Here is a 13,532-nt window from a genome sequence, read left to right on the forward strand (position 1 = left end):
TAGGAAACAGTGACCACAACATGATCCAGTTCAAAGTGGAAGTAGGATTACCAAAGGGTAAGAGATCCAATACAACAACGTTTAACTTCAAAAAAGGGAACTATGATGCCATGAGACGAATGGTGAGAAAAAAACTCAAAAACAGCTCCCAGAAAGTGCAGACTGTGGAGCAAGTCAAAGACACGGTAAATGAGGCACAAAACCTGTATATACCCAGATTTAGAAAAGGATGCAAAAAGAATCAAACAAGAGACCCGGCATGGATATCCAGTGAAGTAAAGAAAGTGATAGGAAACAAGAAAATATCATTTCAGAAGTGGAAATCACCATCAGGCAGTTGGGCATCTGGCGCATGTGCGGATGCCCTCCTGCCCGACAAGAGCAGGCAGTGGAGGGGGTGGGCCTGGGAGCAGGGCTAGGGGGTCTGGGTTTTCCAAATGGAAAACCTGGTACCCCTAACTATGCATGCTAAGCTTTCGTAAATGGGCTCCTCAGTCCTGGCATTCTCCAAAGATTCCGTTCCTGCATCTCTGCCTGTTTTCCAGTGGAGTGGCTGCTCTCAGCCACTTCTGGAGTCTTGGATGGCAGCACTTCATACTGCCCCGGAAGGGAGCTACGGACAGCACAGAGCTCCGCTTCTCCAAACAGAGGTTGAGATGGATGCCACCGTTGCTGAGAAGCCGGCCTGGCACTGCACTCTCCATATGTTTCCATGACAGCAGGGGATTAAATGGCTCCATGGGAGCACGAGAGATGAGCCTTTGAGGGAGCCCAGAGACTCTGGCACCTCAGAATCCGAAGGTCTCAACATGCTTTTTACACACAATTTTCCTTCCAAATGTCGTAGGAAATTCAAACCTTGACAAACAATAGAATGGTTCAACGTTTTGCAACATTTTGGACTCTGTTGGTGTGTCACAGGTGGCAGAGCTGCCAAATTACTCGGATCCAGGAGGGGAACTCTCTGACCAATCTTGGCATGGGACCTACCATTTGTGCTCCATTGAAATTAACGCTGCCAACCCATAATGTTCCAGGATGGGGGTGTCAGAAATCCAGGGACTGAACTAAAATCCCTTCCTGGAACTGGATAACTTGACAGACACGACATCGCAACTATTACGCTCTTCTCAACAAAATTTCCTTTCAATTCCTTCACTTTGCCACACATTTTATGATGCAAAACTGCTGTAGCCCCCACTTTATGGAACGCCCTTCCTAGCCACATCAGGAATGAAACTTCCTTACCCATATATAGGACGAATCCAAAGACCGTTCTATTTAAGAACGCCTTTTCTCCTTCAGAATTTTTTGGTACTTTACCCTCACCCCCTCCCACTGTGTAAGCCCTTTTGACTTTCGGTTTATTTGAATATTGTATTTTTCCCCTCTCCCCTCTTGCTTACGTCCTAGTGTGATGGTTTGGGATCCCTCCATTTTTAACTTTGTTTTAACCTGTTGTAAACCGCCTGGACGTAACAAAATACTTAATAAGCTTGAAACTTGACAGCTCTGCAGTTGCTGTCAAAGTGAATGCACCTACCTTATCCAGCCCTCGGTGCCTAGATCTAGGGGTTTTTGTTGGGTTTTTTGCTACCCCAGCAAATCAGGCTTTCGACCCCCATCCCCATCTGTGCAGAAGTGCTTTGCAAAGAAGCTTCTCTTCCATGGAGTCCCAGGACCTGACCCTGACACTCACAGCCTCAGAGGGTCCCCTCACTTCCTCACCGCTGGATTCCTCTTAAAGCAGGAAGCCCTTGCAGGAGGAAAGAGCTGGTCAGAGCAAACCTCCATGTGCCACCTGACCCAGATCATCTCGTGAAGGCTGATCTAAGCCTGGGTTTAGCTCACCGACTGTATGGAAACAGCCCATCATTTCACATCAGCAATCCACATGGCATGGTCACTGGACAACCGATGTCCACTTCAACCCATCACTGATTTGTGTAAATATCGTGTCTATTAACAATTTAGAACTCCGAGCTTGATGGATGAATAACACAGCTGAATGTCAACCTTGTAGTCAAGCTGGCTTAATGTTAACAGAAAATAGAAATTATAGCTTTTGCAGTATCTCTAATTTGACTGAAGGTGGATACATCAGCCCCTCACTATGAGTGGACTGGCAAAAGGCCAGAGATATTTTTAAACACGAATAGATTCTGGTAGGAAAAGGCACCAGATTAAACTCTGTCATTGTCTCTCAAAAGTCCTGTCTCTGAGAGTCCAGGCTGTCTCTAACAGTACAATACTCACATTGTCTACCTGGGTCTGAGAGTCCAGGCTGTCTCGCACTATCCCTCCCTGGAACTTAAAGTCCAACCTGTCGCTGACAGTTCAGCATACACACTCTCTCTCCCTGGGTCTGAGAGTTTGGTCTGTCTCTGACAGTATAGCATATGCCCTCACTCCCTGAGGATGAGTCCAGGCTGTCTCTGACAGTATATCACACTCCCTCCCAACCTGGGACTAACACTCCAGGCTGTCATTACAGCACACATACTGTCTTGCTGAGGCTGGGAGTCCCATCTCTGAGGAAAAGACACATTTACAAAAGCACTTTCAGATAAGCATTTACTGTCTATCCTTAATCAATTACTAGGGCAGCTGGGAGATATTTTACAATTACCGAAGGTCTAAATAAGTTATAGCAATGTCAGCATCATGAGAATCTTGCTGGAAGAGACACCTACAGCTGAAATGCTTTTTACAATGTCCCAAATACTGGAGAGTAGTCAACTCCTCATCTCCTTCTAGGTCAGAAATGTTTGCCAAATTGCCCCAGAATTACCCTCTTACAAGAACATAAAAATTGCCAAACTGGGACAGACCAAGTGGTCAACCCAGGTCCCAAGACCTGGCAGAAACCCAAAGAGTAGCAACATTCCAGAGCTGAGATTGTGATGTCATAATGCCTTATTCCACAAATGCCTAAGAGCCAACCTCAGCAGTGATGTCACAATGGCTTCATTGTCCTATACTTGGCTCACATAAGAACATAAGAGCTGCCATACTGGGACATACCAAAGGTCCATCAAGCCCATTTTGATTAATCGGCTATTGGACGACCTGTCTTTTAGATCAGTGATTCCCAACCCTGTCCTGGAGGACCACCAGGCCACTCGGGTTTTCAGATAGTCCTAATGAATATGCATGGAGCTGATTTGCATGTCTGGTACCTCCATTATATGCACATCTCTCTCATGCATATTCATTAGGGCTATCCTGAAAACCCGACTGGCCTGGTGGTCCTCCAGCAGAGGGTTGGGAACCACTGTTTTAGATCATCCAGGTGCCGACTTTGGTGGGTTTTTAGACATATTTAAGTTTTGATTATGAACCCCATAATATATGGTCAAAATGGGTTACAAATTGACTTGCGTATAATATAGATTGTTCATCCTGAATTCACTTTCATTTCAGTTTCCTGAACGACAGCATTTTTACCACAAGCTATTGGCCCAGTTCCAACTCCTCTCTATTGCTTCTTCTAAAACGTCTATCACCGTCCCCTGATGAAGTTTCAGTAATCGAAGTACTCATATAGGAAAGCACTTGATTACTGATTACATTACCTGCTTAGAGTAACTAATTTATTTTCCTTTACCAAACCCACATCCAAGAATACCTTTGGTAAAAACCTTATGGTAGGTGAAGAGGTCAAATGTCCATCTTGTACACAACCCCAGTGTGAATACTACATAACTCCATTTCTTGATGCTTATTTCAAGGAGGATTGACGAACTCATGCCAACCACATCCTCTGTCATGTCAGGTTGGGCTACTCTTCAAAAGCAATTCATTACAGTTACTGGGATAGTGAATGAGTATTTAACTACTTTATTGATTACTGCAAGAAAGTAATTCCCACAGTAACTAATTACTAGCAGCTCAATATCACACAGCATTGCATTTCTCCTGGATTTCAGAAGAGGCTTTAGGTTGGCAGATTCCGTTCTAAACTAGTGGTGAAACTTGAGATGCAAAGACCTGCCCATCTCAATGGACCTGTCTAAACTAGGGTTGCACCTGATACGCAGCTGAAGTTTGGCTTTTTTGCTTGCCCTCAACTCAGGCCAAATCACTCCCTTTTTGGAAAATATAACTGTGGCTCTTTCACGGACATCCACCAAGGACTGGATCAGTTGGGCATATCCATTTCTACAACATGTGTGATGCACCCAGGGAGTGCTGAAGGTGAGGATTGTAGGGAGGACAGAGAAAAATGTCTTATGGAATTTTATTTCCATTCCTCTGCATCTAAGCACGTAATAAACTACGGTTTAATTATAAGATAATCTTGAAAGAAATCAAGATGGCGGCAAGTACCTGGTGAGCTCCGCATCCCACTCAGCGTTACCTCCTTGAAGTTCCTTCTTTAAAAATTATAAGTAGAAGGCGCAATGAAATTTTTTCAGTCACTGCGCCCCAGCTTTGGAATGCACTTCCTAATTATTGTAGAGAGGAATCTACATTAGTCAAATTTAAGATGTCTCTTAAAACCTTCCTATTTAAGGACGCATTCGAAACCTGGATCTACTTTCCTTTATTATATGAAGTCCACACATTAAGTTGTTCCATCACATTTTGCTGCCTTTTCTCAAATTTTATTCTCATGCAGGCTCGTCCCTCTCCTCTCGTTTTTCCCTTTCCTTATAATATTGTAGTTCTGCCCCTCCATTCCAGTAGTACCAGTTAGTCGTCTATTGAATTCTACATAAGATTTTTGTATTTAAGGAAAACTTTATTTGTATTAATGTACATTTTATGTAAATTTTTGTTCCCTTATTTTAAATTGTAAAGCGCTTAGAAGACTTTCTCAAGCGTCTCTATCAAATTTTAAATAAACTGTAAACTGCTGATTTCTTCTGAGCTGTGATGCCCTATACTACAAGAAAAGGGATAATGCGAAATCCTTCCTCGCAGGACCGCACGTCCTCACCGGTACAGCAAAGTTTGGAGCACTATTTCACCGGGAGTCCAGCGGCAACTCAGCCAGAAGGTACAGCTGAGCTTTTGGAGCCTAATGTTACACTCTCTCCTCCGGAACCAGTTCAGCCTCCTCGTCCAGCGTCGGTAGTGCCAGGTGACTCCATGCAAGTGGTCACAGGATGCTCTGAGCGAGGGCGCTTTCCCACTAGGACACCGAGATCATTTTCAGAGCACTGGAGATTACCCTCGAATCAGTTTGGAATACTATTACACATCTGATGGCAGTGGTAGAGAAAATGGCTATGATGTTTAAAACTTTTGAGGACTTTAAACATCAAGAACGCCAAACTGATTTATTATCTCTTCAAAATGTCCAAAATACTTTAATTAAAGATCAGTCACAGTTTCGAAGGAAAATAGAGCAGTTGGAGAATTTTAATAGACGACTGAATTTATGTGGTCTGAACTTTCCGAGGGATTGGGGGGTTTACAAATACCTTATAGAGGTTCTACATTTTTCCTCAGAAATGATTCCCTCGCTAAATAAGGAACCCCTTCTGATAATTCAGTAACACACCATCTTCAATCTTCAGGACAACAAGAATTGTACTTTAAAAATATGTCTGCTATATTGGAGCAATCAATTAATGAAACTGTAGCGTGATATTATGTTACCACACTCCGTTCACAGAGTGGCCTCTCTTTGTGCTGCCTGCCACACTCCGTACACTAAGTGGTCTCTCATTTTTCCCTCCCCCTCTTTTTCCTTTGTTTCAAAGTTTAAGTATTTTGTGTATAGTAATTGCATCCTTAGTAGACTGTGTGATTTTATTCCCAATTAGTATATTTAAGTTTGCTTGAAATGATGGACTTAAAGTAAAAATGATTTCTAACTGGGATTCTGAAAAGTTTGGAGTCCAGCCCTGCCCCCAGCCATCTTGTCCAGGTGCTGTGCTAGAAGGCACCTATTTCAGGGGCATGGCTGGGTGTGCCAGAAAAAGGTCTGAGCCAGTTTGCCTTTAGGCATTGTTAAGTAAAAAGACAAAATACATGGCCAGACGGATGCAGCTAAGGTGAATACACAAAAGCATGGCTGGAGAAAATCTCATCATGACCTCACTGAGATAAAGACTGCCCTGCACTGTGATGCACTGCTTTATAATTGGATGTGAGATAGAGACTGCCCCTGAGTATTGATGCAACCTGGGAATCCTCCCCACATTTATAAAGCATGGATACCATGTTCGCTCTCTTTCCATCTTCTTTCGGACTAGTGCTGGACCAAGCTGCAACCTCTGCAAACATGTGCTTTTTGAGGGCCTATCCTGCGGCCTTCTAAGGACTTTTCAGCCAGCATATGTGAGTAAATGTAATCATTCAATCTTAAAGAAAAATATTGGCTGTATATGTCTATTAATTCTTTGCTTAAAGATCCTATGTGTAAACTGCTTCTACCGTCTTGGTTGTAATTTTATACCTGCATGATTAAATTTTCAGTTTGCTTATAAATGTTCTGAGTCTTACTAGTTCTTGAATAAGTATTCATATATATATTTAATTGTTATTACAGAGCTGTTTAATCAAGCAAGCTAACTCCCCTTCCCCCCAATTAATATGTCTTCATAAAATATATTCCTCTCTATGAGAGTGATATATTTTATTGGTGGAGATTAATCATAATAATTTTTTAAACAAAACCACTCAACGGGCTGCTTTAGTTTTCTCTTTTGTCTTCAAACAAGACTTAAATAATGTTATGAAAATTTATTTCCACAATTCTAAATGCTTGAGTACCTGATTGTAAAAACCGCTTAGATAACCTTGATAGGCGGTATATAAAATCCTAATAAACTTGAAACTTTTCCTTGGTCAAAAAATCTGGATTTTTCCAGATGTTACAAAAGTAACACAGGAACGACAAAAATCTTTTCTTGGATTTAGGCTCCTTTATCCTTGTAAATTTTTGGTATCCCTGGGAGGTTTAAAATATATCTTGTTTGTTCCTAAACAATTGAAAGCCTTTATAGATCTTAAGAAAATAACTTAAGGTTCGAGGGTATTACAGGGTATTGGTGTATAGAAATTACCACTGGTGATTGTTATACCCTTATTACTAATTTTGGATTGCCTTATCCTGCAATGATCCTTTTCTTGGTCATTTGGTTGTGGTCTAATATAGGAGAAGTACAGTAAAACCTTGATTTACGAGCATAATTCGTTCTCAAACCATGCTTGTAATCCAAAACATTCATATATCAAAGCGAATTTCCCCATAAAAAATAATGGAAACTCAGATGATTCGTTGCATAACCCAAAAGCTTTAATACAAAATACTGTATGTACTCGTATTGCAAGACCTCACTCGTTTAGAACAGTCACTACACTCCCGCAGCGTCAGAGAGAAAACCCATCGGCTCAGTTGTGATGATGTGACGTGTGTATACTGTATGTATTTGTATTGCAAGAGTTTGCTTGTATATCAAGTTAAAATTTAATAAAATGTTTTGCTTGTCTTGCAAAACACTTGCAAACCAAGTTATTTGCAATCCAAGGTTTTACTGTATATTATTTCTAATGGAAATATGTTGGATTTAAAATTATTTTTTTTCTTTCCATGTTTCTTTAGCAAGTGCATACTTTAAAAAAAAAAGAAGTAATCTTAATTGTGCATTGAATTATTTTTTTTTTTTCAAGTTTAAGTTGTTATTTGTATTATGATGGAGAGGAAGGAACTATTGCTTCGTACCAAATTTTGCATTTCAAGTGAAAAGGTTTAAAAATCCTTTGTTGTACCGTGTATTTGCAGGAAATACTGAATTATGTGGCAGTTAAATGTTTTTCAGTCATTTTACATAGACCACTTTTTGCTCTTAGGAGAATGCAGATCCTTTTGGCTATTTGTAAAACATGGCTCTGGATCTGCGTGCATCTTACAATTGCTTCCAGGTACCTCTATGTGTTGTCAGTACATTTGCAGTCCAGGAGGAGTCCTGGGTATTAGTAGCAGACGAGGATAAGAGGAGAAGGAGGGGCCAGTTTAGGAACAGCTCAGCACAGGTGCTTTCTGGGACATGAGCCAAACACAGCGGTTTCAGCTGACCTTAACAGAGCCTACAAAAATTAGCTGTCAAGAACATAAGCAAGCAAAGATGAGGGTTGTGGGAGTTAATGCTGAGTGCAGGGAGAAGAACAGTTTCTTTTCTTCCAGGATAGTTGGAAGCAAATTGCTTTGATAGATAGAAAAAGAAGTGGCTGTACAGAATGTTTACAAGAGGTCCGTATCTTTGGGCAGTCCAGGCAGATGACAGTCGCATTTAAAAGTAATGATGTGATAGTTTTTCTTTTTGAGTTTTCCAAAAGCCCTGGTCATCAGGCCCTCACCTGTCACTGCATCTTCAGAGATGAGCCCTACAACAGCCAAAGAACTAGGTGCAATTTTTAGATTATGGCTTATTTTTCTTGGTTTTTTTTCCTTAATAGTGTCTGGTTTGCTTTTGTATTTTCTATAATTGGGAAAGATTCTTTCAAATCTGTATCCGAGGATTCAGCTGTGAGGGGTGATTAGTTGGATACTTTTGCTTCCTACATCCAGACTCGGATATTTTTGGGGATTAATTTTAAAACATTATTGTATGGTCATGAGTAAAATCTAGTTTCTGTCTTCACGATTATTTCTTTTTGTGTCTGAGGAACATTATACAATGGGAAATCTTATTGGATTATTAATAATGCAGGTATTAAATTTTGCTCTCATAAGCGAAGCTGGGAAATGATAATTTTATGGTTTTATAGTTGGGTTATAATTACTAGATAAGTTAATTTTGCCTTGACAAATAAATTAAGTAATACGACTCAGGTCTTACATTTTGTAATAATATTCCTGCCACCCTAATGGTTTGTTCTTTATTTTTAGTACATTTACGGAGAACTTTTGACCACCTAAATATACATCTTGTCCACGAATGAGAATGTGATACTACAGGAGTCAAAAATGTCTGCAGAAGAAGTGTCGACGATTCCCGCAGCCCAGCAGTGTCACAAAATTCCACAGATTTAGGCGTACTTCATCAAGAGTCAGTCTGTCTTTCTCTCTGTCTGTCCATCCATTCTCATATGTGTGAATATATGCATAAGGACACAAAGATTAGCTGCAACACCAGCAAAGTGGCAAGGAGGTCAGACCCCCCTCCGTCAACAGCAGGGGATCAGGTGATAGGAAGAGAGGATGGAGAGAGGGAAAGGCAGAAGAGGGGGAAATGGACAATACAAGGAGAAGAACAGAAGGAGAACGGGAGAGAAATGGAGTGAGGAGGGGAGAGATTGGGGAATGGAATGGAGTAAAATGTGTGCTCCTTACACCCAGTCCTATCACACACAGACATTCCTCCTCACCCATATACCCCAGCGTATACATGCCTAATCATCTCAGCACATAATACTCCCCCATCCCTTGTACACATTCCCATCCTCTTCTCTCATCCCAACACTCCCCTGTTACTATCTATACATATCCTCACCCAGACATATCCACAAACACATATCTATATCCTCTCCAATCATTCACACCTATACTTTCAACATAAACACAAACATACACTTCTTATATATACTCTCTCCACATATACAGACACACACCATCCTGCCCACACATTATGTATGGTACATACCCCTAGCCACACTATGGAGAAATGCTTCCCCATGCGACCTGTGCAAATGGTGACTGCAGAAATGCTGGCTATTCTGAGGAGTGAGATAGACAGAGGAAGAGAGATGCTGGCCACGCTGAGTAGTGAGATAGTCAGAGGAAGGAGAGATGCTGGCCACGCTGAGGAGTGAGATAGTCAGAGGAAGGAGAGATGCTGGCCACGCTGAATAGTGAGATAGACAGAGGAAGAGAGATGCTGGCCACGCTGAGTAGTGAGATAGTCAGAGGAAGGAGAGATGCTGGCCACGCTGAGTAGTGAGATAGTCAGAGGAAGGAGAGATGCTGGCCACGCTGAGTAGTGAGATAGACAGAGGAAGGAGTGATGCTGGCTACGCTGAGGAGTGAGATAGACAGAGGAAGGAGACATGCTGGCCACTTTAAGGGGTGACGTAGAGGGGGAAAGGGAGATACTGGCTATGGGGACAAGTAGAGGGGAGAGGAAGATGCTGGCCACAGGGGGGGTAAAGAGGGGGAGATGCTGACAAACTGGGTAACATAGCAAGGAGAAGGGGAGCTGATTAGGGGAGGGAATGATGAAAGGGAATTCGGATGGCCCAGGGGTGTGGGTCATGGCTGAAGATTTGCAAGGGCATCTGATACTCTTGAATCAGCCCTATCTGTTGTTGCACTGTATACAAAAGTTTGGCTTCTTGGGGTTTCAGTGTAATTTTGGGTTTTCATTTGTGGTGATTTGTACTGTATTTGGTGAGGGTCTGTCTGTGTTCACTGTGTATAATCAAGACCAGGAATTCTGTTGGCAATTTGACTTCTTCAGCTCATCCACTGCTGTATTTACCTGGCTACCTTTTTTCTGGGTTGGCTCTGAGTGACTTTTGTAGATTTTTTTTTATTATTTTCCCATGTACTTATGTTGCTGTTGCTGAGATGAAAGAATAAGGCCTTATTTTGTATGGGGAGTTCTATGAGGAATTGTCTGGTTTGTTATGTGTTTATTTTGGGTGGTGGAGTCTGGTTTGTTATGTGTTCATTTTGGGTGGTGGAATTCGACCTTTCTGCTGCTTTTGATGTTGTCCATCATGATATTCTAGTTTTCCAACTCTCCGAGATAGGCATCAACTCCACAGTTCTAGACTGGTTCTCAAAATTCTTACGTTCCCGTTCTTACACCGTTAACATGAATGGCACCTCATCCTCCCCCTGGAAACCGACATGTGGAGTCCCGCAAGGCTCACCTCTATCTCCTATTCTTTTCAATATCTATATGTCCTCTCTGAAACTCCTCCACCTATCCCCCCATGAAACACTTTACTCTTATGTTGATGACATCCTTGTCCTCCTCGAGATCGACTCGAACCTCACTAATCTCCCCAAGAACATATCCTCATGTATAACCTGGGCCCTCACCGTACATATGAAACTAAACGAGTCCAAAACAAAACTATTTTGGCTTGGTCCAATATTAGACCATTTACCCACCTCCATTCCATTGCCCTCTGGCCCCACACTTCAGCTTGAGTTCTCAAGCAAAGTTCTGGGCATCATCATGGACTCCTCACTATCCTTCAATGACCACCTCCACTCCTTAGTAAAAAAAAATGCTTCTTTAGCCTTCATATGCTGAGGAAAGTGAGATCTTGTTTCCATCAAAAACACTTTGCTATCCTTGTACAATCCATCATCCTCTCCAGATTAGACTACTGCAACTCTATCTACTTGAGCCTAATTAAGAAAAGCTTCCACAGACTCCAGCAGATACAGAATGCCACGGCTAAGCTTATTTTCGCAAAAAGTAAATTTGATCACGTCTCACCACTTCTGTCCAAGCTTTACTGGCTTCCAGCAATTTCCAGGGTCCACTTCAAGTGTGCCTGCCTAACTTTCAAGATCCTTCACGGCATTCTTCCTCCCGTTATTCCACTATCTTGGAATTCCTCTAATCCTAATTCCACCAGATCCTCCCAAAAATTAAAACTATCCTTCCCTTCTATAAAAGGTATATCACATGTTGGAAAACTAGGGACATCCCTCCCCTTTAGAATCACTGAGTTCAGGAACAACCTTACATCCCCTCTCCGAAACTGGGGAGATCCCAGAGGACTGTCACGCAAATGTCACGCCCATCTTTAAGAAGGGATCAAGGGGTGACCCGGGAAACTACAGGCCTGTGAGCTTGACCTCGGTTCCTGGAAAGATGATGGAAGCAATGGTAAAGGACACAATCTGCGAACACATAGAAAACAATGGACAACTGAAGGCGAGCCAGCATGGCTTCTGCAAGGGAAGGTCATGCCTCACGAACTTGCTGTACTTTTTTGAGGGAATAAACAGTCAGATGGATAAGGGTGAATCCATAGACATCATGTACCTTGACTTCCAAAAAGCCTTCGACAAGGTACCTCACGAACGGCTACTTAAAAAACTGTGGAACCACGGGGTGCAAGGGGATATCAACCGATGGATCAAACACTGGCTAGCGGGCAGGAAACAGAGGGTTGGAGTCAAGGGCCAATACTCAGATTGGCAATGGGTCACGAGCGGAGTTCCGCAGGGGTCGGTGCTGGGACCTCTACTATTCAATATATTTATTAACGATCTGGAGACGGGGACAAAATGTGAGGTTATCAAATTTGCTGATGACACCAAACTCTGCAGCAGGGTTAGAAACACGGAAGACTGTGAAGACCTACAAAGGGACCTAACGAGACTGGAAGACTGGGCAAAAAAGTGGCAAATGAGTTTTAACGTAGAGAAATGCAAGGTCATGCATGTAGGGAAAAAGAACCTGATGTTCAACTACAAAATGGGGGGAACACTGCTAGGGGTGAGTAACCTGGAAAGGGACCTGGGGGTGATGGTCGACTCATCACTGAAACCATCGGCGCAATGTGCGACAGCCTCAAAGAAAGCAAACAGAATGCTGGGCATCATCAAAAAGGGTATCACAACCCGGACGAAGGAAGTCATCATGCCGCTGTATCGCGCAATGGTGCGCCCGCACCTGGAGTACTGTGTTCAATACTGGTCACCGTACCTCAAGAAGGACATGGCGGTACTCGAGGGAGTGCAGAGGAGGGCAACTAAACTAATAAATGGTATGGAAAATTTTCCATACGCTGACAGGTTGAAAATGCTGGGGCTGTTCTCCCTGGAGAAGAGGAGACTTAGAGGGGACATGATAGAAACCTTCAAAATCCTTAAGGGCATAGAGAGAGTGAATAAGGACAGATTCTTCAAACTGAGGGGAGCCACAAGCACTAGGGGTCACTCGGAGAAATTGAAAGGGGACAGGTTTAGAACAAATGCTAGAAAATTCTTTTTTACGCAGAGGGTGGTGGACACATGGAACGCGCTTCCGGAGGAAGTGATAGGCCAGAACTCTGTACAGGGGTTCAAGAAGGGTTTGGATAGGTTCCTGGAGGATAAAGGGATAGAGGGGTACAGATAGAACTTGAGGTAGGTTATAGAAGTGGTCAGAAACCACTTCACAGGTCGCAGACCTGAGGGGCCGCCGCGGGAGCGGACCGCTGGGCGAGATGGACCTCGGTCTGACCCAGTGGAGGCAACTTCTTATGTTCTTAGCTCCCTCCAACTCTTCCGAAAACATCTGAAAACTTGGCTTTTCTCAAAAATGTAACATCCCCCCCCTCTCTGGTACCCTAATACCCCCTTTTATCTTCCTTACACTTAATCTTATAACCCTCCTTTGGAGTTCCTTTCTACCTTAACCCTGTAAATCGTGCCGAGCTCTACGATTGTGGAGAAGATGCGGTATACAAACCTAAGGTTTAGTTTTCTTTAGTTTAGAATGCTTTTCGCTGAAGGCTCCCTTAGGGTATCAGACACCCTTGGGCCATCCCTGATCCTTTGGTAACAAATTCCACAGTTTAACTGTGGCTTAAGTGGGAAAAAAATACTTTCTCCAATTTGTCTGAGC

This window comes from Geotrypetes seraphini, chromosome 9 (assembly GCF_902459505.1).
Source record: "Geotrypetes seraphini chromosome 9, aGeoSer1.1, whole genome shotgun sequence".
Classification (NCBI taxonomy): domain Eukaryota; kingdom Metazoa; phylum Chordata; class Amphibia; order Gymnophiona; family Dermophiidae; genus Geotrypetes; species Geotrypetes seraphini.